The sequence below is a fragment of the Lissotriton vulgaris genome, chromosome 8 (genome assembly GCF_964263255.1).
Source record: "Lissotriton vulgaris chromosome 8, aLisVul1.2, whole genome shotgun sequence".
Classification (NCBI taxonomy): domain Eukaryota; kingdom Metazoa; phylum Chordata; class Amphibia; order Caudata; family Salamandridae; genus Lissotriton; species Lissotriton vulgaris.
Window position 1 is genome coordinate 997,212,045 of NC_141696.1, and position 26,261 is coordinate 997,238,305.

General features: G+C 43.2%; 1 protein-coding gene across 2 annotated transcripts in view; it reads left to right on the forward strand.

The window, feature by feature from the left end:
- Positions 1–26,261, forward strand: part of KLF12 (KLF transcription factor 12) — a 997,335-nt gene that overhangs the window by 541,706 nt on the left and 429,368 nt on the right. The window lies entirely within an intron of this gene.

Consider the following 26,261-nt stretch of genomic DNA (forward strand, 5'->3'; position numbering starts at 1 on the left):
ATGTTTCTGGCAGAGGGAACATATCTCAGAGTGTCATGCATGCCATCCTGATGCAGATGTAGGAACATGTTGGTAACTGATTCAGTATTTCTGCAGATCCTCTAAGGATGTCCTAAAAGGGCCTGCACTACAGTGCTGACAGAGAAGTGATCAAGCTGAGCAAGCATGAAATATCTTCATTACGAGTGAATTATGTTTAAGTGGTTCAAGTGCTGTAGCATGTGGGCCTGTGTAAGCAGCACACCTCCAGCTATTTAAAAAAAACATTTTTATTTTGTTCACAAGCACTGACCAAACACATATCTGCAGGAACAGTACCATATTAAACTACTTCATCGCCCCCTTTGAAGAGCCAGTCCCATGTTATGAATAGTTCACATTTCTGAGTAGGACACCCTTGGGGAGGGAGGTATGTTGTCTTTGCTTGAACAGAGTACTGTTACTGTCATCATGGAAAAGAAGAAAAGCTGAATTTTCAAAAAATAAATGGTTTACAGTTCAAACTGTAAAATTGTATGAATGAGGCTCCTAGAAGAAAGCCAAATAACAATAACAGTCTACTAATGTATTGTGACTGACTGCATTTAAGTTCTAATTCTGTTTTTATCCTACAATTGAATCAAGGTGGCATTCTTTGCAGTTTTTGCTGATACACTATACTTGCTCAACCTTGACGTCATGATAGTTGTGCTAATAAGTGAGAGACTAATTCCATGGTGAATTAAAAGTATGTTTTGAGGAGTTATGGGGTACAAATTGGTGATTCATTATGCCAGGGTGGCGGGCAAAGCTCAACAATATATGCTACATAACTACAATCATTTTGCTGGTGAACATGCACAAACCTATTTTGTTGCATGAGCTTTATGTTGGATAACGAGTAGCAAGAGAAGTCATGAGAGACACACCATCAACCCTCCCAAGAAGACCATAGTCCCAATTCAAGATAATTTGTCACTTTTTATTCAAAGTAATATAGGGGGCATAGTACAAACAACACAAGACTTATGTCATTTGACAGGAAGGGAATTTGAGAGAACGTAATTAGTGACTTAAATGTGGTATGGGTAGGAAAGTAAAAAGTAGACTGTGCATTGTATTACTGTTCACTTACTCGCTTGTTTTGCTCAGGACTGAAAGGACAGGTTTTGATTGTGGGTCTGTTTGGTCTTTGGGCATTTAAACCTTCAGTCTCCTCTGGAACATCAGATCACCTATTGGCTAGATTTAACTTTTAAGCAGGACTCAATTCCTATGAGTTGCATCACAGATTATGCTAAATAAAGCTGAATAATGTCCGATGGTACTTATTTTTTAATTTCAAGGAAGAGAGACCTTCAGGTTTGTGCAGGACAGTCAATCAATCAATCAAAGAAACTTTATTTGGTTTTGTAAGGACAGTCCCTCCTGGAGAAGGGTCAAGAGTCATTTGAATGTGATTGGTCCATTCCTGCAGTAGCACTGCGAGGAATATAGTGATGGTATAGCAGGGACCTGGATTACTCCTGGCTGAGTTTAGTTTAAGTATTGCATCCATGACCTTTTGTTTTTTTCACTGACTTCTTGTTATATATTTATGTGTTTTCCATTATTATGTTTTATGTTTATTTATGATTTGCTTTTCCCAGCTTATGTCACCCTATTCCTTCTAGCTGGTGGGTGTAAACTAGAGATGAAATATTGGGATAGCTAGGTTTTACAGAAGTAGTTGAGCCAAAACGCTGGGAGTCTGGCTTCCAAGATGAAGTTTATAAGATTGAAGAATCAGGTGATCTATCGGCATTCTTGACATTTTCAGGAGCAGAACTACACATTTGTGATGAGGATCCTGTCCTTTCTATTTCAATCCCACTTGTGCCAAATCGGCAGTGAGTTGCTTTGCATTAATCTTCATTTTCAGATGCTCTGTTTCTCACTTATCTCCATATTTCCTCAACTGACATACCTGCCCTTAGATTTGTTACTTCAACTTGACTAGATTTTTATGTACTATTGTTGTAACCTCACAGTTTAAGGGAAATACTATTTCAGCAACACCTTGATCTCCACCTTCCTCAAGAATTAGTGGGGCATTGCATAGCTCATTTTCATCTTGCGCGGCCATCTTAATCACCATTAACTGCCTTTGCCTTTTGCCAGTTATTTGTGTGTGAATTTCATCAGCGAAATCTTCATAATCAAATCTTGGCAGCGTGTTACAAACACTTGTAGAAGTTCCTAACCTGTGGTGCACATGTAAGCCAAATTCTATAATAATGTCTTGACAGTTGGGGCGGACCACATAAAAAGTTAAGACAGGGCTATCTTTTTATGTTCTGAGTTCTCCTCCCCAACTATGCAGTCTCCACAGTCATAAACTTACTATTAACTAGTAGTTTGTGAATACAAAAAAAGCAAACTATGTGAGTGTAAGTTTACCTTTATGAGTTAGGACCTGTTAGAAATGGGATCTCTGTTTGGCTAAGGCTTGCGCCAAAGCCAGGCAGAGACCACCACTCTAGTCAGGGCAAGGGAGTTACACGCCACAGATAACCCCTGCTCACCCCCTTGGTAGCTTGGCACGAGCAGTCAGGCTTATCCCGTAGGTCATGTGTAAAGCATTTGCGCATGCACACAGCAACAACATCTCAGGTACACCACAAAAGGAACTTCACACAAGATTATATAAAAATTTGCCTTTGTATTCTCATAACACATTAGAATAGTAATCACATAATATACATTGTGCCACCTGGCACCAGGTCATATTTACAAGGGATTATTTACACCTTGCAGAGCCCACTGGACCACTGTCAGAACCATCGCAAAGTGAACTTAGTACAAGTAAGATATATCAGAAACATACAACTAGTAATCACTGGTAACCACTGTACTCAGCATCAGCCTGTAACATAAACCACATTATGCACAGTATGACATTAGGCGCTAAATCCATTGTACGCCAACCTCATCAGTCTAACATCTAAGACCCTAACCTCCTAAGCATCACTCACATTAGGGGTATACTCACAGCATCAAATCATCTCACTGGCATAAACATATTACGCACATAATCTCATCCCCAAACGCATTCAGAGGCTTGAATCACAGTAAAGCATCACATTCCTAATATCATATAAATCGAGGAACCCCTGGCTAACTGGCCTTGTCAAAGGGGTTCAAATGCCCTGTGTCCAGAATGTCAGGGCTGCTGCCTGTGCAACAGAATCAAAAGGGCCCAGGAGTGCATCCCACTCCTCTCTCTCGCAATACCCCCAAAGAACAGCGGCCTAAACGTTGCAGCTGGCACTAAGTGCTGCACAGCTGTGAAAAATTGTGAAGGCCCTGGCACCACTGTGCCTCCTGTCCCACTCACTCAGGGACTTATGAATCACTTATGCAAAATGATGCAGCTGCCCGCGTTGGTGCGGCACAGCTGGGAATCAATAATAGGCCCTGGCACAACTGTGCCCTTTGGGGCATCACTGGGGCTCTGGAAGCAAACATGCCCCACGTTGGAGCGGCGCTCTGCCAGACGGGACCACTCATGCCAATAAGGGATTGGCACCTCTGTGCCTCAGGGGAATAGCTCTGGGGGCAGGCACCGATCGCAAGCCTCTACTCACACCCCCTCCCACTTGGTTCAACTCACCAGACTCTCTCTTTGCCCGGTCACACTGCAGTCACCACGGGGCTCCCTCTTCACCATGGGAGCCCCGCCTGGGATGTCGCTCGGTCACGACCTGCTCTGGCCGCCTCTCCCCTTCACTTGGACTGCCATTGGGGGCCGCAGCAGCCTACATCTTCGGCCGTGCTGACTCTTCATCCGGGCCCACTCATGGGACCGAGGACTTCGCGTTTTGAGCTCTTGAAGGTGGGGTAGGCTTCCGTCCTCCCTTCTGCCTTCACTTCCTTCTGTGCTTCGAGGCTCCCATCTTCTGACGGGAACCCCGCACCGTCACCAGTACTTATTTCTGTCCAAGCGCCGGCCCCGCCCAGAGGCAGGCGACCTTTGCCTGGCTTCCGAGTCGGTGGCCATTTTTCACTCGGGCCACATGGGTGATCTCTTTTTCGGCACAATGAGGAGCCGGCTCCTTGTTCATAAGAAATATACTGCGGGGTGGGCACCCTTTCAATGTGGCACCATAATGCAGGGTGGGCACCTGCAATTAAGACAGCAATAGGCGGGTGGGCACCCGCCATTCCCTTCATCACCGGGGAATCCATCTTGATGAGATTCGCTCTCAAAAGGGGGTGCAGCGATGCCCTGCTAAACCCGGGCTATATCCTCCATTGAGGGGCCAATAAAACTAAAAGTTCTCTCAGGGCGCAAAAAGAAGAACAAGGTCCTTAGGAATCCGGGGGCAATGCAGGGCCCAGGGAAGCAAGCTCTCCTGGCAGCCCCCCTGGGCCCCAGAGGCAGCAGGCCCCAGCAGGATGGGCACCAAAATACAGAACAACATTATGGGGGTCACAACCCTTACTTTTATATCCCCTTTCTCCTTTGTCTAAAGTGCAGGGCATGAGGGAACCAGATGCAACTGGTTTAGGGGGGACTTGGAGCACTTTATTTTGGAAGCTCCTTTTCCCCTTTGTCAGTGGGAGCTCAATATCAGACACACCACAAGGGGGCGGACCCAGCATTTACTAGGGAAGCACCATCCTACTCAGAGTCAGGGGATCATCCCTTCCACCACTCTTCCTCCAGGTGTCCCATTCAGCTCAGCGCTGACTCACCCTGCCCCTCTTGGAGCCAACCACACCTCTCAGCTCCTGTCACTCACAAGCCAGACATGCTATTCACATCAGGCAGGCAGAGACATAGCACACAGAAATGCCAACTTCTAAAAGTGGCATTTCTCTACCAGTCACTATAAATCTGCACACACCATTGCACAGCATTCATCCTTGCGAGTTGATACATACTAAACTCGACCCTGCAGTCCTCTCATACCAGGAATTACCATGAACACACTTATCCCCATGCATTCCTATGGGAGGGCAGGCCAATCTCACCACACATACACAGAGAGCGCACGCACTTTACACCAGGCTACTGTGCTAAAGTGCTCTGAGACCTAAAACCACTCATGTCAGAGCTTAAGGCAAAAAGTTCAGGGGTGAACCTCCCAAAAAGGGTCAAGTCCAACAGGACCAAGTGTAAATAAAACCAAATAAAAGAGCATCTCTGGGTAATGGGAGATCACTCTTTTTTAAATAGTTATTACCACACCTAAAGCAATAGAACAGTCTGGGTCCTGGGTGAAAGAAACTAACAAAGGCAAATCTGCTAAGACGAACAACAAATTGTGAAGTGGAAGCAATTTGTTATCTGTCTGATGAGGAGTCTGCATTTAGCTTCAATCAAAGGGTATCTCACATAGGGTTAAATTGAAATCCTGTGACAGACTTTGATACTGTGTGAAAGTATTCAGAGATGGGCAGAAATGTATCAAAGTTAGAGTAGCCCAGGTTACTGCTGACCCCAACACTTTCAACAACAGGTAACCTATCAAACCCATGAACTAGTTTGACAAAAGAGCAATGGTCAAAGTGAAACATTTGCAACAGCCAGATGTAAGAGCTTGTATAGATAAGATATTGATTTCATACAGTACTTTGCAGACACTGCTAGATAAAAAGGAAGGTCAGCATGAATTAAACTCTATGTGTCCAGCTCATTCTTCTGGAAAAATCTGAAATCCGTTCAAGTTACTACGTCAGACATGTTACTACTGCTCTATGTGACTCCCAGTGCAATTATCAAGTGAAATCATGCATTTTTTGTTTTAAAGATTGTGTTTTGCTTGCTGTACCAGGTGGACTACTGTGGACTCAAGTCGGTAGAAAGGAATTATGGTAATATAGAATCGTGTAAACTTCCACCACTGGCTATCTCCTTTTGTGCTGTTAAAGGGGAACATCCTATTATTTATTATCTTTCTATGGCAATTTAAAAATGCCTGAATCTTGATAGTAGTGTTACATGACGGAGGAGGAGAAGTTTTCTGAGGTTGTGAGAAGAAGGCTATTAAAGTCCAAAGCATACATGATTCAAACTCGCGTCCGAGGTTTCCTACATAAAGATAGGCGATTGGGGCAGAGTAAAACATCCAACGTTGAGTAATAGAACACTTACAATGTTTTCCCGATCTTTTATGGTAGTTAAAGTTAACAAACATAGCATGATTATGCAAGATGGCAAATATTGGAGTGTAAGAAGGGTGACCCAATGCAAAGGTGAGTCCAACGCTGTAACTTCTGATGGTCCAACCAGAATTGCTACAGAGGAAGTTAGTTATTTTTCCCATGATGTTCCCCTCAGTTACTGTACTCACCTTTCCTATCCCAATGATATAGAAAGAAATTATAGGAGTGTGGTCCTTGTTACAGAAACAAAAAGCCTCGAACCTGATAAAGAGATTGTTGTTAACGGTGAACCCCTTTCTGACTAGGTTAAAGCCTCCACAAGAACATGTAAACCATCTTGGAGGGTCATTTAGAAGCGAATTTCTCCTTTTCCTATTGTTTCATCTCTATGGCTTATGCTGCTCCACATATGTTTATCATTCTATATTCTAGGTTTTGCTTTGTTGTAACAACATTCACTTTCAAAAGAGGGAGATGTATTATAAATTTATATGTATAACGTTAATTATATTGTTATCACATTTGATCTTTAATTATGTTATGATTTTCCTCACCTAATGTCACCCTGTTCTTTCTAGTTTGTAGGGGCAACTAGGGATGGAATGTTGCAGTAGCAAGGTAAAAGAGAGGCAGTTGGTTAGGAGTGTTCAGAAGCTGGCTGTAGGGAGAAAGTGTAGGGTTTGAATGATGCATATAAAACTCAACATGCATTCTTAAAGTTGTTGAATCATTGCTACACATTTGGTGAAGAGGATCACTGCTCTCGTTAAAGTCTTTCAGTGTTGTTACTTCCCTATTTTAGATATTCTCTGGACTTTAATACATTTTGAATGAGAAAAGGTGACTGCAAATTGTTCTTCTTTGGATTGGATTATGTCCTCGGCTCTCCTTTACTGAATGAGTCCAATTTTCCTATAGGTCTGTAAGTGATATTTAGGATATTTCTTATAGCACATCAGTACCTTAACTGTCTTTGAAAGCCATTCCTCGCATAAAAACCTTTGGGTGACTGGTACAATAAACTGACTCTTGCAGATCTTTCTTCAAGGACAGGTGTTCATGTCATTGCTTTTCTTCATTAGCCCTATCGTTATTGTTTGCTTTTATTGTCCCTCTTTTTTTACCTTGGTCTTTCTTCTGTCATCAACAATTATTCAGGCCTCTTAATTAGATCATTCTTTGACCATTTCAAGAACCAATTTCTGTGTTAGACATTCTATGTTTGTATTTTTGAGATTACCTGGGTATCTGTTTAAAAAAACAAATCCAGGACATTTTGCTAATTAACTGCTATATTTAGTTTTTATTATCTCAATATGTACTCCATTCCCCAAGTATTTAAATCCTGAGTATCTCTAAAGTTACATTGCTTGTTTCACCCAGCTAGTTGAAATGAGATGACCGTTTTTATGTGAAAGGTTTGTTTCCCCATATGTTGCTTTACTTCCATATTTGCCATTGTTGTTGCTCTGTTGGTGGCCTTCTTTGCAAGCACTTTGTTTCACTAGTTTTAGTATAGTCAGTGTCTCGAAAATCACTCCTAACATATTTTTTTATCTGGCTTGGCATCTGTCACACTTCTCTTTTCCTCCACTATGAGATGGAATCCATTGATAACGATAACTTTCATCACCAATATAGACATTCATTCTGAATTGCTGAAATGCCATTTGTCTTGCCCTGTATTCTTGTTGTCAAAGCATGTTTATACCTGGTTTGAGACATGTAACTTCATTTGGGTCTGGGATGATCTGAGAGGCTCACTTCTCTTATTTTGTCATGCTACATCCTGTCACTCGTCAGTGCCAGGGTTATTTTCCATTTAAACTAAGGTTGAGGAAAGCCAATTCTGGAATTCCACCTTCTATGTAGCCTCCTTCTCCAACCTTCCATTTAAAAATACATATCTGTCTGAACTAAACTATCAATTTCCTGTTGCTGGGTGCTGAAAAGGAAGGGAAGCGATCGTTGAAATGATTTATGGGGGATGGGTTGTTTGCATACTGCCTGTAGACCTTCTGGTGTGCCTGTATACTTGGCTGATGGCTGTTTTCATATTGTACGACAAAGGAAACTGTTTTCTTACCATTTCATTATGGTGATCAGTTGGCCTGTTTCATTCTTAGTGGTAGCTTTCTGATCTTGGCCATCAGCCACAGTGACAAAGGATGCGCATTGGTGAGTGGTTTACCTTTCAATCTTCCATTCTGATTCTGAACAGCAAGAAATCTTTGAAACCATTTTTGTGAGTTGGAAGAGTGACTATGTCATCTTATCAACTAACTTGTTTAACCTCTTCTTGTTGGGTCAATGCTGGCTCAGCTCAGTATCGCTTTATCTGCGGGTACCTGAGTGCACCCATGGATCATCTACAACTAATATCCATTACACATCAATGGTTCTCGTCCAAATCAGTGAAACATGCTGCTCCACTGCTTGCAAGTTGCTTTTTCCATCCTCTCAATGTGAAGCCTGTCTGCTTAGGCATGGCCCTTCCAGAGTCAGGGCACCTGCACTGTAGAATGTTAATCAGCCCTTTCTGTACTAGATATGCCGATTGCTAAAAGTGTCAAACACATAGGCTCATATCAAGCAAGTTGTACAAACCCATATATGTGACTATGGGGACTGTAATTTGTACAAAACTTCACAGAGGAATCTCATGAATATAATCTGTTGAGCCCTTCCTGTTTTTAAATACAAATGTATTCTCACTGTAGCATGTATAACTCCCGACATTAACTATCTCATGAAATGTATATTTTATGCAGCTTAAATGATCACAATAGGGCTACCATCTTTTGATTTACATTTATGAGATGAGAATGCTTGATAAACTTTTTATGTTGTACAATAATGAGTAATGATATTTCAACAAGGGAGACCCAAGTATCAATTGGGACCTGGGGTAATACCTATAACAAAAAACACACTGGTCCCTAGTAACAATACTTTAGGTGCAAAGAACCAAATGGCGCTGTGAATACTGGTGCCAAACATACTCAGTGCTCTCTTTAGAGGTTATACACTCAAGTGATAAATCGTGATCACCAAGTGTATTAACAAACACATGAAAGCACGGCCCATTTCAACAAGTACTCGACAATCCTGTGGGGTCTGTGTTTAGAAAGGTCAACAGCACTTTGATCCCAATAAAAATGGTGAGATCATTATCAGATTTCAGGGGAATACAACAAGCCTGAGAGAGAGCTGAAACAATAATAGAGAAAGAGAGAAAAGGTGATCACAGTGAGTGTAGGAAAAAAGCCAGTACAAGTCATGGGCAATACTGAGACCATGTGTACATTATGAAAGGTAATACAGTTGATAAAGGATGGGGCCCCTGGTGATAATCCTCAGGAACAGGGTGGGTGGGAATGGCCTAAATAAAAAGAGATGGAAAGAGGAGCTGCCTAAAACTCTCAAAATGGATAATACTGGTGGAGGAGGGAGTGTGCAGTGGTATGATAGACACTGACCTGAGCTGTAAATATGCTGGATACCCCTGGGGGACTCCAATCATCCTGCAGTGGGAAGCACATGTGTGTTTTGGGTCTCAAGGATGAGTTCCAGATTCCTTCACTGGGTTCTAATTAGCCCAAAAATGGAGATGAACTGGTATAGTGACTGGCAGCATGGAGTCCTTTCAGGACAATGAATTCTCTGAGTGTAGTGTGAGAATGTAGCATGCTGGTCAATGTAGGTGATAGAAATAGAAGAAGGACAAATAATTGAAAATCAAGAAACTGAAGAAAGACTATGCACTAGGACAGAAAAGGGAGGAGTAGTGGGAAACATTTTGTAATGGTTTAAAAGATGTTGACAAACAACTAAATAAAAAAGCATGAGTACACTTACACCAAAATACTCAGGACAGTAAAATCAAAAATGCAAGACAGTGCAATAAAATCATCTGTACATTGTGAAAAGAACCAAAATGGCAAGGGCAACAAGCTTTGAGGATTCAAACTAGTCGTTTGCAGATCACCATATGTTCCAGCTGTGACTGTTTAACTTCCTGAGCCTTGCTACTGACTAAAAGAATATTTTACAGTACTGTGAAAAGGACTCTTCCCTTGATAATCTTTTTGTTATCATAGCACTGGGTGCCCAACTAAACCCTTATTATGCCATCTTGAGTACACAAAGTCTTGTATATGTAACCATTCATCAGTACTGAATTATATTTTGGTTTGTAGTGCACTGAAAGACTTTGCAACAAAACAGCTCTTTCTTAGAGAAAAGAAAGGCCTATTCTCCAGAGAAGCAGCTAATTCAATGCAGAGAAGGCGAATAGTTAGCGGCTGTTCCCCTCTGCTGCATCGCAGTTATGTGCTCCTGCCATTTGGGAATAGAAAAACGGAGAGCAGTGCTGACAGGAGGCATGCAGCAGAGTTCAGCTCTAGGTTGACATTTTTGTGTCCCTGGCACAATATGGTTTGTGTTATTAAAATGATTCCAGGCTAGAGCATGTTTAGATCACCTTTGCTGCCTCTTCAATGGAAAGCTTTCTGTAGATTACACTTTAAGTTTAGAGTAAATGTATTCATTGATCTATTTTCCTAAATAAAACACTTGGTATGTTTTGGACCAGAGCAGCAGACATCGCGAAGTAAAATTGAGTTTTTGTAGACAACAAGCGAATGTCCCTTAAAAAGGACGTTCGATTCTATGGCAGGAAGTTGCGAGATTTAAAATGACTGCATGATGCACTACTGTATATATATATATATATATGTATATATATGCCACAAGCCTCGCTCCTCGCACAGCTGCTTCCAAACTGCTAAAAGACGAGTGTAGACCCAGGTTTGGTGCTAATATTTTATTCGAAAAACACCACCAGCCATAACGACAAGTTCTGGCTGATCCATGCCTTGATCACATGACATATATATATATATATATATATATATATATATATGTCTATATATATATATATATATATACATATATATATATATATATATAACGTAAATGGTCAATTTTCATTTTCCTAACCTCCCCTTTTGGATTAACAATGCAGGGGAAGGTTGAAAAGTCATCTAATGACCTCAGGAAATTCATAATAATCATATAAAAAAGAGGAGCTTGTTGGTGTTTTGATATTGTCAAGATTTGGGGAAAAAAACAAGTTGTACTGCTTGGGATTTTAAGTCTAGTATCTCTAAATGTAGCTGGTTTGGTTTGTTGGTATTATACATGTTGTAGTTTGTAGTTGGTTACTATTTAACATGATCGTGATGTCCAGGAAACTTACTATATCCAGAGAGTAGACAAGATTAAGATTGGTGGTTGGTGAAACAACTGCCCAACAATACGAGACACCTCAACCAACTGTAACCTAACAATGCCTCCAAAAGCATATCTCGGTACAATACAGCCCAATTATAAAAAGTGCAAGGAAGTGTGTTTGACACAACACTGTTAGTAATATTTTAGATTACAGTAGCTATATTTACAGTTTAAAGAGTAAATAGAAAATATAAAGTACCAAAAAATGTATAACAAATTGTAAGACACTAATCACACACTGAGACAGGTATTCATTTTCCGAGAATGGTAATCTCGCTATTGTAAATGATAATCATGTAGAGCAGATGGTACTTGCACTGTTCTTCAATAGAACCAGTTCTCCTGGCTAAAGCTCTGAATTATGTTTGCAAAGCTCTAATGTTCACAAAGCTCTGATCTTCAAACAGCCTATTATTCACAAAGCTCTAATATTCGCAAGTCTCAGCCACGGCCCTGTAGGGCGTGCCACCGGGCGGTGACGTGGGGCGGGGGAGGGGCAGGGTGGGGGGGGTTGTAAAATGCAGGAAACGGACGATTTCAGGTATTGGCAGTGTTCATATAGAATTTACTACTCTTTATTATCATAACATTCACAAAGGATTATGCCAGCAATAACTTCCCACAATGTTTGGTCTGTCTTTACTCTGAACTTTGGACTTAATATACAAAGGAATACCAAAAGGCGCCTTCCATGGCTGCACTTACTGCACTGCAGAATGGATGAATGTGCAGCACCAGCAAGAGTTTGTGCCAAGTGGGTCAAGTGGGGCTACCCCGTTAGGGAATGGGGTGAGAAGACCAATTAAGGTTCTCCTCCCTCCTGGCATACCACAAAGGTGACTTCTGCAACACAAACCTAAAATCTGAGTGGCTCCTAAAGATTATGGGTCCCTACAAATGTTTGCCGAAATAAAAGCACAGGAGGAGAATTAAGGCAATGGGAACATTAATGGAATGGCTCCACAGTGTATTGGGGATTTTCATCTTGTTAACTAATGACCTTTAAGAGGTGGTACTATGGCATAACCTATTATGTTCTGGAGACCTTCCAGAAGGAGGATTATGAGAGTGTTGATTGGTTTATGCCATCATACCACAGCATCCCATATAATGTTCAAAATAACCCAGTGTATATAAGAAACAGCTGCGAAAACATTCTTTAACCTATGTCTCTTCCTATGAATTAATTTTTTAGCAGATATGATGTGGAAAGTAGGGATTGTCTCTGCTTAGTTTTGTTGTGATTTAAAAAATAGTTTAATCGGAGCATGTCTGACATGCAGGGGCATCAGAAACTGCACAATCAGTGGTTGTTGGAAAAAGGCGTGTGAAATGTGCCAAATTTGGCACCATTTCACGCAAAGTGGTGTTGATTGAATCACCAAGTACGCAGGTCATGTGCATTGTCTTTTCACAGGCTCGATGGTGGACTCCTTATCATAGTAATACACTATACCATGTATAGTTCATGAAGCGTCAAAGTTTGAAAAACAAATAGGATTAGGTGTAGTTTCATAGGTTGGCTCAGTTCTAATTCATTTGTGGACCCATAAATTTAGCAGAAGCAGGAGGAAAGTTATGATATTTTACTTTGTCCTGACTTCCAAAAGGCTTTCTGGTAAATATACTTCCTGGTTAGCCTTCTCCATTTCCCATTTCGTTTGTCAAGTTGGATTGTTTAATTTAATTTAATTAATATCTTCCCTGTTGTCTGCCAGCCTTCCGGTTTTTGTCTGGTTCAATGTTAAATGTCGTATTAATTTAATTTGAAATACAAAAAAAAATGTTTTTATTTGTGTGCATCTTGCAGATTCCCTGAGCTATCATACTGCAAACTGAATGAGGCAAAACAACACATTTTTGTTATGTTATGTTATGTTATGTTATTTATTCTTTTGTATAGCGCAACGGTTACTCAAAAAGAGTGTCCCGGCGCTTTGGGTAAGGAGAACTGATTCACAATAACATAACACATTAAAAAAAACAAAGAACACACAGGAAAAAAAGAGGGGACTGCTAGCGGGACTACTGAGTGAACAACCAGGTCTTAAGACCTCTCCTAAAGTCAAGCAGATTCGAAGCCCCCCTGAGAGGGAGCGGAAGCGAATTCCACATCTGTGGGGCCAGCAGGCTGAAGGAACGGCCACCCAGGCGCGCTCTCTTAACACGAGGAACAGCCGCCAAGAGCAAAGATTCTGATCTCAGAGAACGAGCCGGATGGTAAAAGGCCAGTTTCTTTTGGAGATACCTTGCTCCCACAGCATGGAGAGCCTTGTATGCCAAAGTCATAGCCTTAAAAGCGATCCGTTTACAGATGGGTAGCCAGTGCAGAGTCAACAACAGGCCCGAGGCGCTAGTACGTCTGTTTACACCAAAAATGGCCCTGGCAGCCGCGTTCTGCGCAACTTGAAGACGCTGCAACAGGTACTCTGGTAGGCCCAGGTAAAGAATGTTGGCGTAATCCAACCTGGAACCTATCAGGGCCTGCACAGTCAGCCTCCTGTGCTCCTCCGACAGAAGAGGCAAGAACCTCCGCAGCATCTTTAATAGGCCGAAACAGGTGCCGGTCACTCCAAGGATCTGGGCTTTCATCGTCAGCCCCTTGTCCATCTTAACCCCCAAGTTTTTGGCCATAGGGGAAGAACCGGACGGAGGGAACATATCGATGGGCCACCAGGCCTGCCAGCTAGGCTCCGTATCGCACCCGAAAAAGAGTACCCCGGATTTATCGGAATTGCACTTGAGGCTGTTCAGTTGGAACCATGTGAACACCATCCCAAGGCAATTCCGGATACTCTCCCCGTCAAAGTCCGCCCCTCTCTCACAAGAAAAGAGGAGCTGGGTGTCGTCGGCATACGACACGATCCGGGCACCAAACAACTCCACCACCGCCGCCAAAGGGGTCATAAAGATGTTAAAAAGGGTCAGGCTCTATATAGAGCCTTGAGGGACCCCGACTCCCAAAGGCGGCATCGCGGCGGTGTCAGGCGGTGTCCAGACCGTTTGCCGGCCGCCAGCTAGAAAGGACGAGAACCAACTGAGCACCGTCCCCCGAAGACCAATCTCATAGAGTCTTGTGAGAAGGCCATTATGGGGGACGGTGTCAAAAGCCGCCGACAAGTCCAACAACACCAGCATGACTTTGCCCCCGGTATCCAACACCCCTTTGATAGTTTCAGAAACCTCAAGGAGCGCGGTCTCGGTGCTACGATTTGAACGGAAGCCCGACTGGGAGTCATGTAAGATCTCATGGGTCTCCAAAAAATTGGAGAGTACCGACTGAACATATTTCTCCAAGATCTTAACGAGAGCCGGCAGCAAGGAAATCGGCCTATAGTTGGCAGGGACCTTCGGGTCAAGACCCGATTTCTTAAGCAGCGGGATGACCATTGCCTGCTTCCAGACTGGCGGAACCACTCCCTGCCTCAACGAGAGATTCAGAAGAGGGTTTGCCAGTGGATTGATCACTTCCGCCAACTTACCCAGAAGCTTGGCTGGGCAAGGGTCAAGTGGAGACCCAGATTTCAGGTTGCCCATAAGCGCTAGGGAAGCTGCGGCTGGCAAAGATGGAAACTCAGCTAATGTGACGCCCTGCGCGGCCGGATGGAACAAACTGGCCTCAGGTATAACCGGCATAACAGGTGCCCCAGATGGAAAAGAGTCCTGGATGAGTTTTATCTTGCTTGTAAAAAAACAAGCAATGTCCGCCGCCCAGGAATCTAAGGGCACCTCTTCCGATGTAGTGGTCCGAGGAGAGATCAATTCTCTGACTATGGTAAAGATCTCCCTGCTGGAGTTTGAGGCTGCTTCAATTCTCCCCGCAAGATAGGCTTTTTTTTCAAGGCGGATATCCCGGTGGTAAGCCTTGACCACAGCCTTGTAGGCCAACCTGTCCATGCTATCATAGTGTGCCCGCCAGGCCCTTTCGGCCACCTTACACTGCTGCCACTTAGCCCACAGTGCAGTGGTAAACCAAGGGGTGGAAACCCGCTTCGCTGTCAGTCGGAGGGGCAACACCGGGGCCAGGTCGTTGAGCCTGTCGGAAAGCCATGCTTGCAGGGACTCCAAATCTCTCTCCAGGTCACCGGAGAGAAGACAGGGATGATCCGAGGCGGCCTGAGCCAGCATCTCAGGGGTCACTCTGTTGAACGCTCTGAACGCACGTCCCCGTTGCTGCGGGGCAGAGATGGCCGGCTTGGCGATGCCAGTGATAGCAAATTTGGCGAGCCAATGATCAGACCACAGAACCGGGAGGGTCTCTTTCACCACAAAGGGCGATGTAGAGAAGACCTGGTCTAGAGTATGCCCCTTGACGTGAGTTGGCCCCTGCAAATAAGGGATAAGACCCAACGGGATCATGGCCTCAGAAAGCTTTATAGCAGCGGGGTCAGACGGATCATCCATCCGAAAGTTGAAGTCCCCCGCTACTATACAGTGTTCTGCTCTCAGGGCCAGTCCCAGCAGCACCGAGTCGAGGTCAGTGTGAATATTTAAGTAGAAAAATTCTTCTTCTCAGATTTGCAGTGTGAGTAGGGTGATGTCGCTAGAAATTTGACTACTTAAGGGAATGATTTTAGTGACTAAGAGGAGCACACCTTTACTTTTAAGGATTTTCAGAACAACTAATCAGGTTCTGTACTCTTTAACATAAGCGTGCAACAGAGGTAGCACGTTTGTCCTGGCCGTGCCTACTTAAAAGTCCTATCTTAAGTGTGGAACACACTTAACCTCAATGCACTGTTGCTATATGTGGTTCACAATGAACAATACTTGGTTTAAACAATATTTACAAAAATAAACATCAAACTTTTTCTATTTAAACTCATCAAATTTACTTCACAGAATTACAATGAAGACTCTCATATAGCATTCCAACATTAACATAAAGTTATTTCCAAAATATTAACATTTGACGATTGTTAGACATCCAAAAAACGGTAAATCTTCTCTGTGCCCAATGCATTTCGAGCTCTAAGAGCTCTTCATCAGGGGCCTGAAAACTGAAATGAACAGTATGTCAACTTTCTCAGTTACAAAAATGTCAAGTATTCTCAAGGTACATTACAATAGACGAAGTCTGCCTCAAATTTCGCCATAAAGGTATTTGCGTATGCGGGAGCTCCCGCAAATCCCATTGAGGTTCCATTCTGTTGGAGAAAAAACTTAGTGGACCACTGAAAGTAACTATGATAGAGGCAAAAATGTAGTAACTCTAAAATGAAACCCTTGTCAGCCTTGATTAATGGTTGTTGCAACAAAGCCCATTCCACGGATTCCATGCCGGATTGGTGAGGTATCGATGTATACAACGACTTGACATCGATTGTACACAAAAACATTTGTTTGGTAATCTGAATCTCCTGAAGTTTTTAGTTTCGGAGTTCACGATATTTCTGAGTTGCAGCGTGGATCGAGTGAGCAGCGGTTTTCCGATTGTTAGCTGAGACCTCAAGCGAAGGAACAGGAGTAGTCTTTTTGAGTTGAGAGAGGTAAGGCTAGAGATAGGTGTTCTAACGACTGAGTATTGGAGTTTATTAGGCATGCGTTATTAAGTTTGGTTTCTCTTGTTGTTGGTAGCTTGAGGATCACGGCTGTAGTGAGCGCCCATTATTTCTGGTTGAATCCGTTCAATACATCGCCCAGTTAACTTCAAGGTAAGATAGTGGCTAGGCTTCCACTGTCGCTTACATTGTGATGATTTGGTGATCGTTTAGAATGATTCAAATCAATCCTGTCTTTGCAGGACCCTGATTTCTGTTGTTTTGGACGAGTGAGTATTGGAGGTATTTCCACACACAGTGGTGGGGGTTGAGGTTCTATCCTTTCTTTGTGATTCACCTTTTAATAATGTACTTATTTGAGTTCTATTTTCGTAATATTTTGCCATGTACCTTGAGAATATTTGACATTTTTGTAACTGAGAAAGTTGACATACTGTTCATTTCAGTTTTCAGGTCCCTGATGAAGAGCTCTTAGAGCTCGAAATGCATTGGGGACAGAGAAGATTTATCGTTTTTTGGATGTCTAACAATTGTCCAATGTTAATATTTTGGAAATAACTTTATGTTAATGTTGGAATGCTATATGAGAGTCTTCATTGTAATTCTGTGAAGTAAATTTGATGAGTTTAAATAGAAAAAGATTGATGTTTATTTTTGTAAATATTGTTTAAACCAAGTGTTGTTCATTGTGAACCACATATAGCAACAGTGCATCGAGGTTAAGTGTGTTCCACACTTAAGATAGGACTACTTCAGGGAATGCCATCCCATCTCTGCATATCTTATAACAAATTGTGGCCAAACAGATTCCTTTATCCTCTTGATAATTAGTCAAACATAGTGCATTTGCAGTGGCCATGCCTTTTCATTTATAGAATGGTGACTTAAATTAACTTAACCTTAAACTTTGGCAAAAATGATTCATAGAAATGCATGTTGCTTACTCAGAGGCAAGTGCCCCTATTTGACATGTCACCCCCATTTTCTGAATGGTATGTGATGCAACTTTGACTGAGGTGCCCTGGGTTCCTGCTAACCAGGTCACCAGTGCCAGTGTTCTTTCACTAACAACAAGGTAACAGTGCAATTGTTCCACAATTGGCAGGACATATAGCACCCCTCTAAGTTCGCAGTAAATGGTACCCCTGCTACCTAGGGTATGGATCATAAAGAGGGGCCATAAGGGCTGTGCCACCCTAAGGGACCCACCGCCAAACTTATGCAGACTGCCATTGCAGGCTGCATGAAATGATGTAGGCAAAAGTGAAATCATGACATGACACCCACCCTCTGTGCCATGCCCCCCAACCATGCATTAAATATATGTAAGTCACCCCGCCTACATAAGGCCTTACAGCCCTAAGGCGAGAAGAAGTATATTACATGTGTGGTCATATCTGCATTTGCAGATACGCCCCACTGCTGTCTAGTTCAATATTTGGATTGTACAAGTGAGCACGTAAGCCATCTTAAGTGTATGTACTGGACACTGGTCATTATGAGTTCCTCATCTATATGATGGCTTCACTGAAACCTATGGTGTTTGCTTTTAAACACCTTGTCTTAATAAATCCATACTGATGCCAAAATTGGATTTTAAGACATGCACAGAGAGGGCACCTTAGAGGTGCCTCTGGAAAATCCACCAATGTCTAATGTGCAGGCTGACTGGTATTGGCCAGCCTGCCACCCACTACACACAAGTTTCTGACCCCCTGGAGGAGAGAGCCTGTGGTCTATGAGTTCAGAGGTAATGCCTGCTCTGGCCGAAGGTGTTGTCACCTCCTTTAAGAAGGATATCTAGTAATTAACATATCAAGTCAGGAGACTTTAAAGGTCTCTGTTTCCTTCGATATGTGACCCTTGCTTCTCCCAGTCAGGGGAAATGCCACCCCCTGCTATAGGCCCATCTGGCATCAGGACATGTGAGAAAATTAGCTAGTCAGGAGGAGTGATGACTATCAGACTTGTTACACACCTAAGGTGGGCTACCTGAAGTGAACACAAAAAGTAGAATTTCACCATCTTGATTTTGAAAAGATTTGGTACACTGTGTTAGGGTTATGCCTACTCCCCACAGGAAGTGATCACATAGGAGATGTAGACACCCCAAAGGTAAGTAGCCCATTGGTTACTACCTTACATTCCCCTTAACATCCCTACATTCAGTATTAAGGTGGCACCCCTGACACCAAGAAATGAGATTCCACAGACAAAAGAAGAGGAGAACAGAGAAGAGTGAAGAAGCAAGAACTGAGGACCAGCTGCAGACCTTTTGCCACCAAACCATGCCTACCTGCACCTATCCCGACAATCGTGACAAACCAACTCATCCTGCAACCATGCATCAGCCAAGAATCCGGATGGAATGCCAGCACTTTGTAAATTGCCAGCAGTCTCCCTTGGAGTAGAGGAGCTACTCTCCTACAGCTTGCAGGCACCAAGCAGCAAAGTACAGTCCACTGTTCTGCCGCCCCCCAGTCCCACCGGCACAGCAGCCACCCAGGAAGAGGTCTTCATGCTCCAGGAGATTAGATCCATCTCCCCACCAAGTGAGAAAACGCAAGGACCAACTGGAGCTGCATAACACTAATACCCGGAACACCAGACTAACCTTGCAGAAACCAAAGCCTGTTTTGAGTCCAATCTGGACACCAATGAATCCAAGATGAGCAGCCGTCGAGAAATGTCAGCACTGTAGGGACCTACTTCAAGAGTGGCACAGCTATCCTGCTTTTGTCCCCTCAACAGATGAGACAGACAACCATGAGCGCCTATGATGCACAGGCCCAGCTGACATAACCACTCTGCACCCAGCCTGGGTTCCCGAATACCGACTGTGCTTCCTTGCTCCCAGGAGCCTCACAAACCAAGCCCCTCATAGGGAGCACCCGGACTGCTCCCCATGCCCCCACTGCTGCCTGTTTTTATGTGCCCCCCCTCTACTTCGGTGTAGCGCGCAAAGCTACCAACCTGACCTGGACACTCCAGGGCAGGTAAAGACTAACTGCTGGTGGTTCTTTGGACCTTGGTCCCGTACTACCTTATGTCCTGAATGGGAACACTGAAAACTTATGGCAAGTAACTGTAGCCAGTATATGCTTTTTTTCCCCATAGGAAAGAATTACTGTGTCAAGGCACATTTAAGTGAACACTTTGCATACCTGTTAAAATCGATAACTCAAAAAGTACTTATTTAATCACAAAGTTCTTGGTGATGAAATTTATGTAAAAAATATGTGTTATTTTTCTAGATTGGTCTCGGATTTATTCTTTTTTTTTTGTCCCCATTCGCCTTGGTGAATTCAACAAAAGAACAAGCATTTGCAATGCAATAGGTCTCGCATTTATACAAGTTTGAGCTATTAGCATTGTAAATGACAATGCCTTTTATTTAAGTTTTGTTTTTTAAAACCTAAATAAAAGGCACTGTCATTTACAATGCTAACACAGCTCAAACTCTCGCAAATGCGAGACCTATTGCGTTGCAAATGCTTGTTATACCAAGTTTGCTACTACCGTAACCCATCATAACCTATTATGTAATCTTCCATTCTTCCCTTGCCATTATATTTCTAATGCTTGCAGTATAAAATCTCAATTTGAACAAATGCATGACTACAATCCCCAGACAACAAAAAAATAAACTGGAGCAGGTGAACATGGGTCAACTTGAGAGGTCTGAAGAGGGCATTGCCTGTCCCAGCATAGAACGGTAAAGATAGAAAGCTCATTCTAGTGAGAGTGCCCTCCTATTCCCAGCATAGAACAGTAAAGATAGAAAGCTCATTCTAGTGAGAGTGCCCGCCTATTCCCATGTTTCCTATGTTCGTGCTTGAGAAGCTCAGTCAGTCCAGGTTTCTCTCTGCATTCCTTGATATGTAGTCATTAATCACATGATAAACTCCGAACTTCAGGTCCAGAATGCAAGTGTAGAAAACTGGACTAATTATGCTACTTACGCTTGGACTTGGAAATTTTACGAGCTTTGCGTTCCCAATGTAAGGGTAACATTTGAACGTAATATACCACGCAGAAAGCGGCGAAAGGCGCTGTGGGTTTGTGTGCCCCACTGAAGAACAGGACTTTGCAGCTGAGTGAGCCGGTGCTGCTCATTTGTGGCGCTTCTTGATTCAACGCTGTCCCAGCTAGTTAACAGTATTGTCCCAAAGCGCTGGTCTGACAATAGGCTCACGACTAAGCCGTCAACAGGACCTGGAGATACTTGGCTGGTGCAACCCCTCGTGCCTAACCAGAAATTCCGCTGATGCACCCCTACACGTGCCCGTCACATCTTCAGCAGTTGTATTACTACAGAGGCCGGTCGCAACTTAGGCAGTTGTGATCAGCCTGCAAGCAGCCACAACTTTCGTAGCTGCAGTCCTGCACCGAGTGATCACTGCTAAAGCAGTTGTAGCCCCGTACCTGCAATTACAGCCCGACCAGACTTCGGCATTTGCACTGTTGCAGAGTCTCGGTTCCTTCCTGGTACCAAAAGGAGAGTCTGTGGGCTCTCTGACGCCCAGGTCCTCCAGATCGCTCTACAGCAGTCTATTCTTTGCGGAGTCGCAAAACCACCATAGACACTGCCACGCAGCTGAATTTCTATTCACCACTGCAGCCCAGGGAGTTTCATCAAGTTCCCGCCGGGCCGCCGCGCTGCCTGCGGCGACCCGGAAGCGGTTGGGCAGCCGGCCAATCGCAGCGCGGCCCCAACCGGGAGTCCCGCCCCCATCGCGGCGCGAGACGAGAGAGAAGCCACTGTCCGAGGAGCCCTCGGGCTCCTGATCGAGTCCCGGTCCGCCCGAACAGGTGAGTGTGTTGCGGAGGAGGAGGGGTGAGTGGGGGTGGGGTGTGCGCGTGTGTCTGTTAAAGGGGGTGCGTGTGTGTGTATGCAGTGTGTGTATGTGCGCATGCGTGCGGGAGCCTTTGTGTGAATGCGAATAGCAGGCAGGGCGACGCGACGTGCGCGCTCACGAGCTGCAATCTCCAGGAGGACAGGCTCGTCACAGTCTGATGTCCACAATATTCCCAGAAAAGCGGCAACATAAGTTGTCTCGCATAGACAGCAAAAGCTTCGCTTTTGCTTTCGTCTAGGCGAGACCTAAAAACGTGCTCTGGGGTCACCATTAACACAGCACCAGCCAAAGATCTTTGTTTTGAGCCAAGACTGGGTCACTTAACACGTAACTTCACCTTCCACGGTTAGCTCAGTCTGACTCAGCCATCTGTGTTGCGACCACCAGAGTAGTGAAGTAATAAAGTAAAAAGGCCTAATCATGGGACTATATCAGCAAAAGCTTTTAGCCAGTTTTCATAAGGACCCCAAAACTCATTCCTCTTACTTTCATTCGCCCTGTCTAAAAGGAACGTATATTTTACAGAATTCATCCAATCCACCTTGGTTGGGGGGATGATTTTTATCCAAGTTTTACGAATCTCCCTAGGGGAGAGTAAAATCAAATAAAAAGCTAGCTTTCTTGCATTTAATGAAAACGATTTGTAATCTTCAGAAACCCCAAAAAAGACAAGGGCTTTGCTTACCTGAAGAGTCTCGCCGAGTATCATAGACATACAATTACTCACTTCAGTCCAGAAACACTGGATCTCGGCACACTCCAAAAACGTATGAATATCATCCCCTTTTCTTGGCCACATTTAGGCCATCTCGACGTGGCACCTTTCCCCAGTTTAGACAACCTGAGTGGTGTCCAATAGGCCCTGTGGAGACAAAACACGTGGTTCCTCCTTAAATTTGCAGCATGCACCGTGGAGTACAGAATGTTACAATATACTTACCATAAATCTTCTAACTGCATCCCCGGCAAGCTCTTCCCCCAAAGTCTAAAATCACCGTCCTACAGGTCCACCAGCAGCCAGTACCATTTTGCCACTTCCTTTCTTCTTGTGGCACTGCCGACCATCGAAGACTAAAATTAATTAGAGACACCCAAGTCCACCCCATCAGAAAGACACCAACTCTTTATCTGCAAATATTTAAACCTCAATAGGCAGTTACTGGTAATCTCTTGCCCCGTGTTCCAGGAAATCAGACTTTCATTTTCCATTAGCTGACCCCACCTCAGTACCCCTGCTTCCTTTATCGGAACAGCCAGACTGTCTTTAGTCCACTCTGGAGAACCAGGGGCATTCCAGATTGGTGCTAATCCACTGAAATAGCTGAGTTTTGTCTATTTTCTTATTTTGTGCCACAAAACTGCAAAACACTGTAAAGTCTTAAGATGCACTTTCAAGAAACATCTATGGTCTCCAAGCTTGAATATGAAGCCTTGTTCACCTCCCTTCACATTTGATAACATTGCCCTGAACATTTTCCCAATATCTGATCCATCCGGTTCATTAAAGAGCATAGTTTCACTTTTTAACAAAAAGATCCAGGCATAGTAGGAAAAGTCTGGAAGGCACAAACTCCCCCTTGTCATTCTTCCATCTAAGGTTTTTCCATGAAATTCAGCCCCTTTTGAGGTCCAAATGAAGCTACTAATCTTGGCCTGCACCTTTTTGAGCCACTCCTCCTTGAAAGCCAAGGAGATATTTTGAAATAAGAAAGTGAGTTTAGGGAGAATCGTCATTTTTACGAGATTTGCTCTTCCAAAGATTGTCAAAGGCAGATGAGACCAACTTAGAAGTTGCTTACTGATTCCCTTGCTGCTTTTTGTAGATTAGCTTCTGGTATTCTTTCGATGTTTTATACAACTCTAATACCTAAATATCTCATTTCCGTTTTAACGCTTTTCTGCTGAGGGTTAGTGTTAAAAGCCATAATCATCGTTTTATACTCATTCACTTCATAACCTGAGATGCACCCAAATTGTGAAGATAGCTCATATACTAGTGGAAGTGAGCTGTGCAAATCGAATATATACAACATTATGTCATCGGCATATAAATCAACCTTTCTCTCCCAACCCCTATACCTGAAAGGAAGTATTCATTCATGATTTCAAATTTTTACCGCTAGTGGTTCGATATACAAAGTAAAAAGAAGAGGGGATAGTGGGCATCCCTGTCTGGTTCCCCTTGAAATTTTAAAGAACCTTGACAGGCTTCCATTTACCAAGACCCTAGCAGATGGTATTCTATATATCAGTTCTATGGTTCTGCAGAAGTTATCGCCCAGATTGATCAGCCTTAAAACTTTCTGAAGATAGGGCCAATTTACCCTATCAAAGGCCTTTGTTGCATCTAAAGTAATAACTGCCAGGGGAACTTTGTGAACAGATGCTGTGTTGATTGCTCCAATTAGATTATACATAATATCCTGGATCCCCCTCCCCTCACAAAACCCTTCTAATCTTGGTGCAGGAGATCCCCCCAACACCATTCAACCTATCTGCAAGTATTTTTGCGAAGATTTTATAATCGCTGTTCAGTAGCGAAATAGGCCTGTAGGGATCACATAGATTGGGAGATTTGTCTGGTTTACGGATTAGGGTCACTATAGCCTCATTCCAAGAAGTAGGTATCTCGTTGCCTTCCTCATAAATAGCTGAGAACAGTTTTACCATTACTGGTATTATAAATTTCCCCAGTATTTTATATATATTGGACCTGCTGCTTTGCCTGATTTCCCTGTCAAAATTGCCTTCCCAATTTCACTTTCTGTCCTAGTAGTATTTATAGCATCCCTGCTTTTCTTCTGTTACTACCCAATCCTAATGATACACCTTCAAAAATGGGTTCAAAAGGTCGTCTCTTCTATACCCACCTTGGTCCTAAAAGAGCTTCCTGTTACCTCGCTTTTAACTTCCTTTATGAAATACCTTGCCTGACCATTCTTCACTTTCCAGGCAAGTAACTTACCACACCCTTCCCCATATTCAAAGTGTGCAAGTTTGCTTGCCTGCCATCTTTTCTGTACTCTTACGCCCACAACACCTGCAAGATCCAACTTAAGGGCTTGAAGAGAGGATTGTATCGCCCCAGATGCTCTACCCCACTCGCTAATATCTGCTGCTCCAACCGCTGTATCTTACCCTCGATTTCGGCAAGCTCAGCTCTATATTTTTTGATTTTATATGATTGGATGGCGGTTATTTTCTCCCTCAAAAAAGACTTGTAAGTGTCCCAGACAACTCCGAACGGTCCACTGCCCAGGTTATCCGCAAAGAACTCCTGTGACTCTAGACCTAATTTCTCCACTACAGCATTGTCCAACATAGTGTGCGATCCATTGTCCATATCTTCTGTACTGTGGTCTTCGAAAGGACTGAAACGAGGGTTACAGCAGAGTGATCTGGAAGGTGCGCTCCTAAATGCCTTACTTCTTGCACCTGTTCCTTTAACTCTTGGTTAATCAAGAAGAAATCATTTCTTGATTGATGACCGTGTGGAGAACACTCCTTCTACCTCTTTCATGGCTTAAACCTAAGCCTATGGGGGCTCCCTAGAGTCGTAAGAAAACATAACAAATGAAATTATGCCGCTAGACCTGTTTACTTCACTCTGTCTACTCGGAAGGTGAAAAGAAAAAGAAAATAGGATATACAAAAGCCCTATAGAGAGGGATAGAATAAATAAAAAAGGAAAATTAAAAATAAAACCCTCTCTAAATTATCCCTTCTTCAGAGATGGACTTATTAAATTCCTACGCTTCTCTTTTACGTTGAAATTTCTGCATCTTATTATTATGTATCATGCGCAAGCTAGTAGGAAATCTTAGTTACATTGTCGGACCAATTTTTTTAAAGGGTCAATCAGCTGCCTAGCTCCCATTGTTTATTTGCCGTAATTTGGGACACATCCGACCTTATCTCAAAACTGAAACTGTCCATAGTTAGAGTCTTCATTTTTAAGGCCTTAGTGAGAATTTCTTCCTTGATTTCATAAGTGTGGAAATGACCCAAAATTTTTATGGGCTTTGTTTTGCTCTGAGATAACCTGAAAGGATCCATGTGGACCCTCTGCATGTCATGTATTAGATCTTGTTCCGTATAGTCAGTATGAGTTCCTTCTTTTATCAATATTCCCACAAACAGTTTCACATCATCCCCCTCCGCCCCTCAGTTACTCTTAACAAATGGAAGTTATTTTTTCTTTGGTTGTTCTCCAAAGACTCCAGTGTCTCTTGTATGACCATTTTATTCCCCTCAAAAGAGAAATCTCTTTTTTATTGGCTTTGGACTGAAGAGTCAAGTCCCTCACCGAGGTTTCTAACCGTGCGGTCCTGGCTGTAAGGTCATCTCATTTCCTTTCTAGCTCATCACAGGCTGCCCTAATCCCCATTTGATTTGTCTCAGAAATCTCAAACCTACTCCTGACTTCGGAGGTTAATAGCTGGAATAAATTGGAGACTCATTGTGCCTGTGGTTGAGT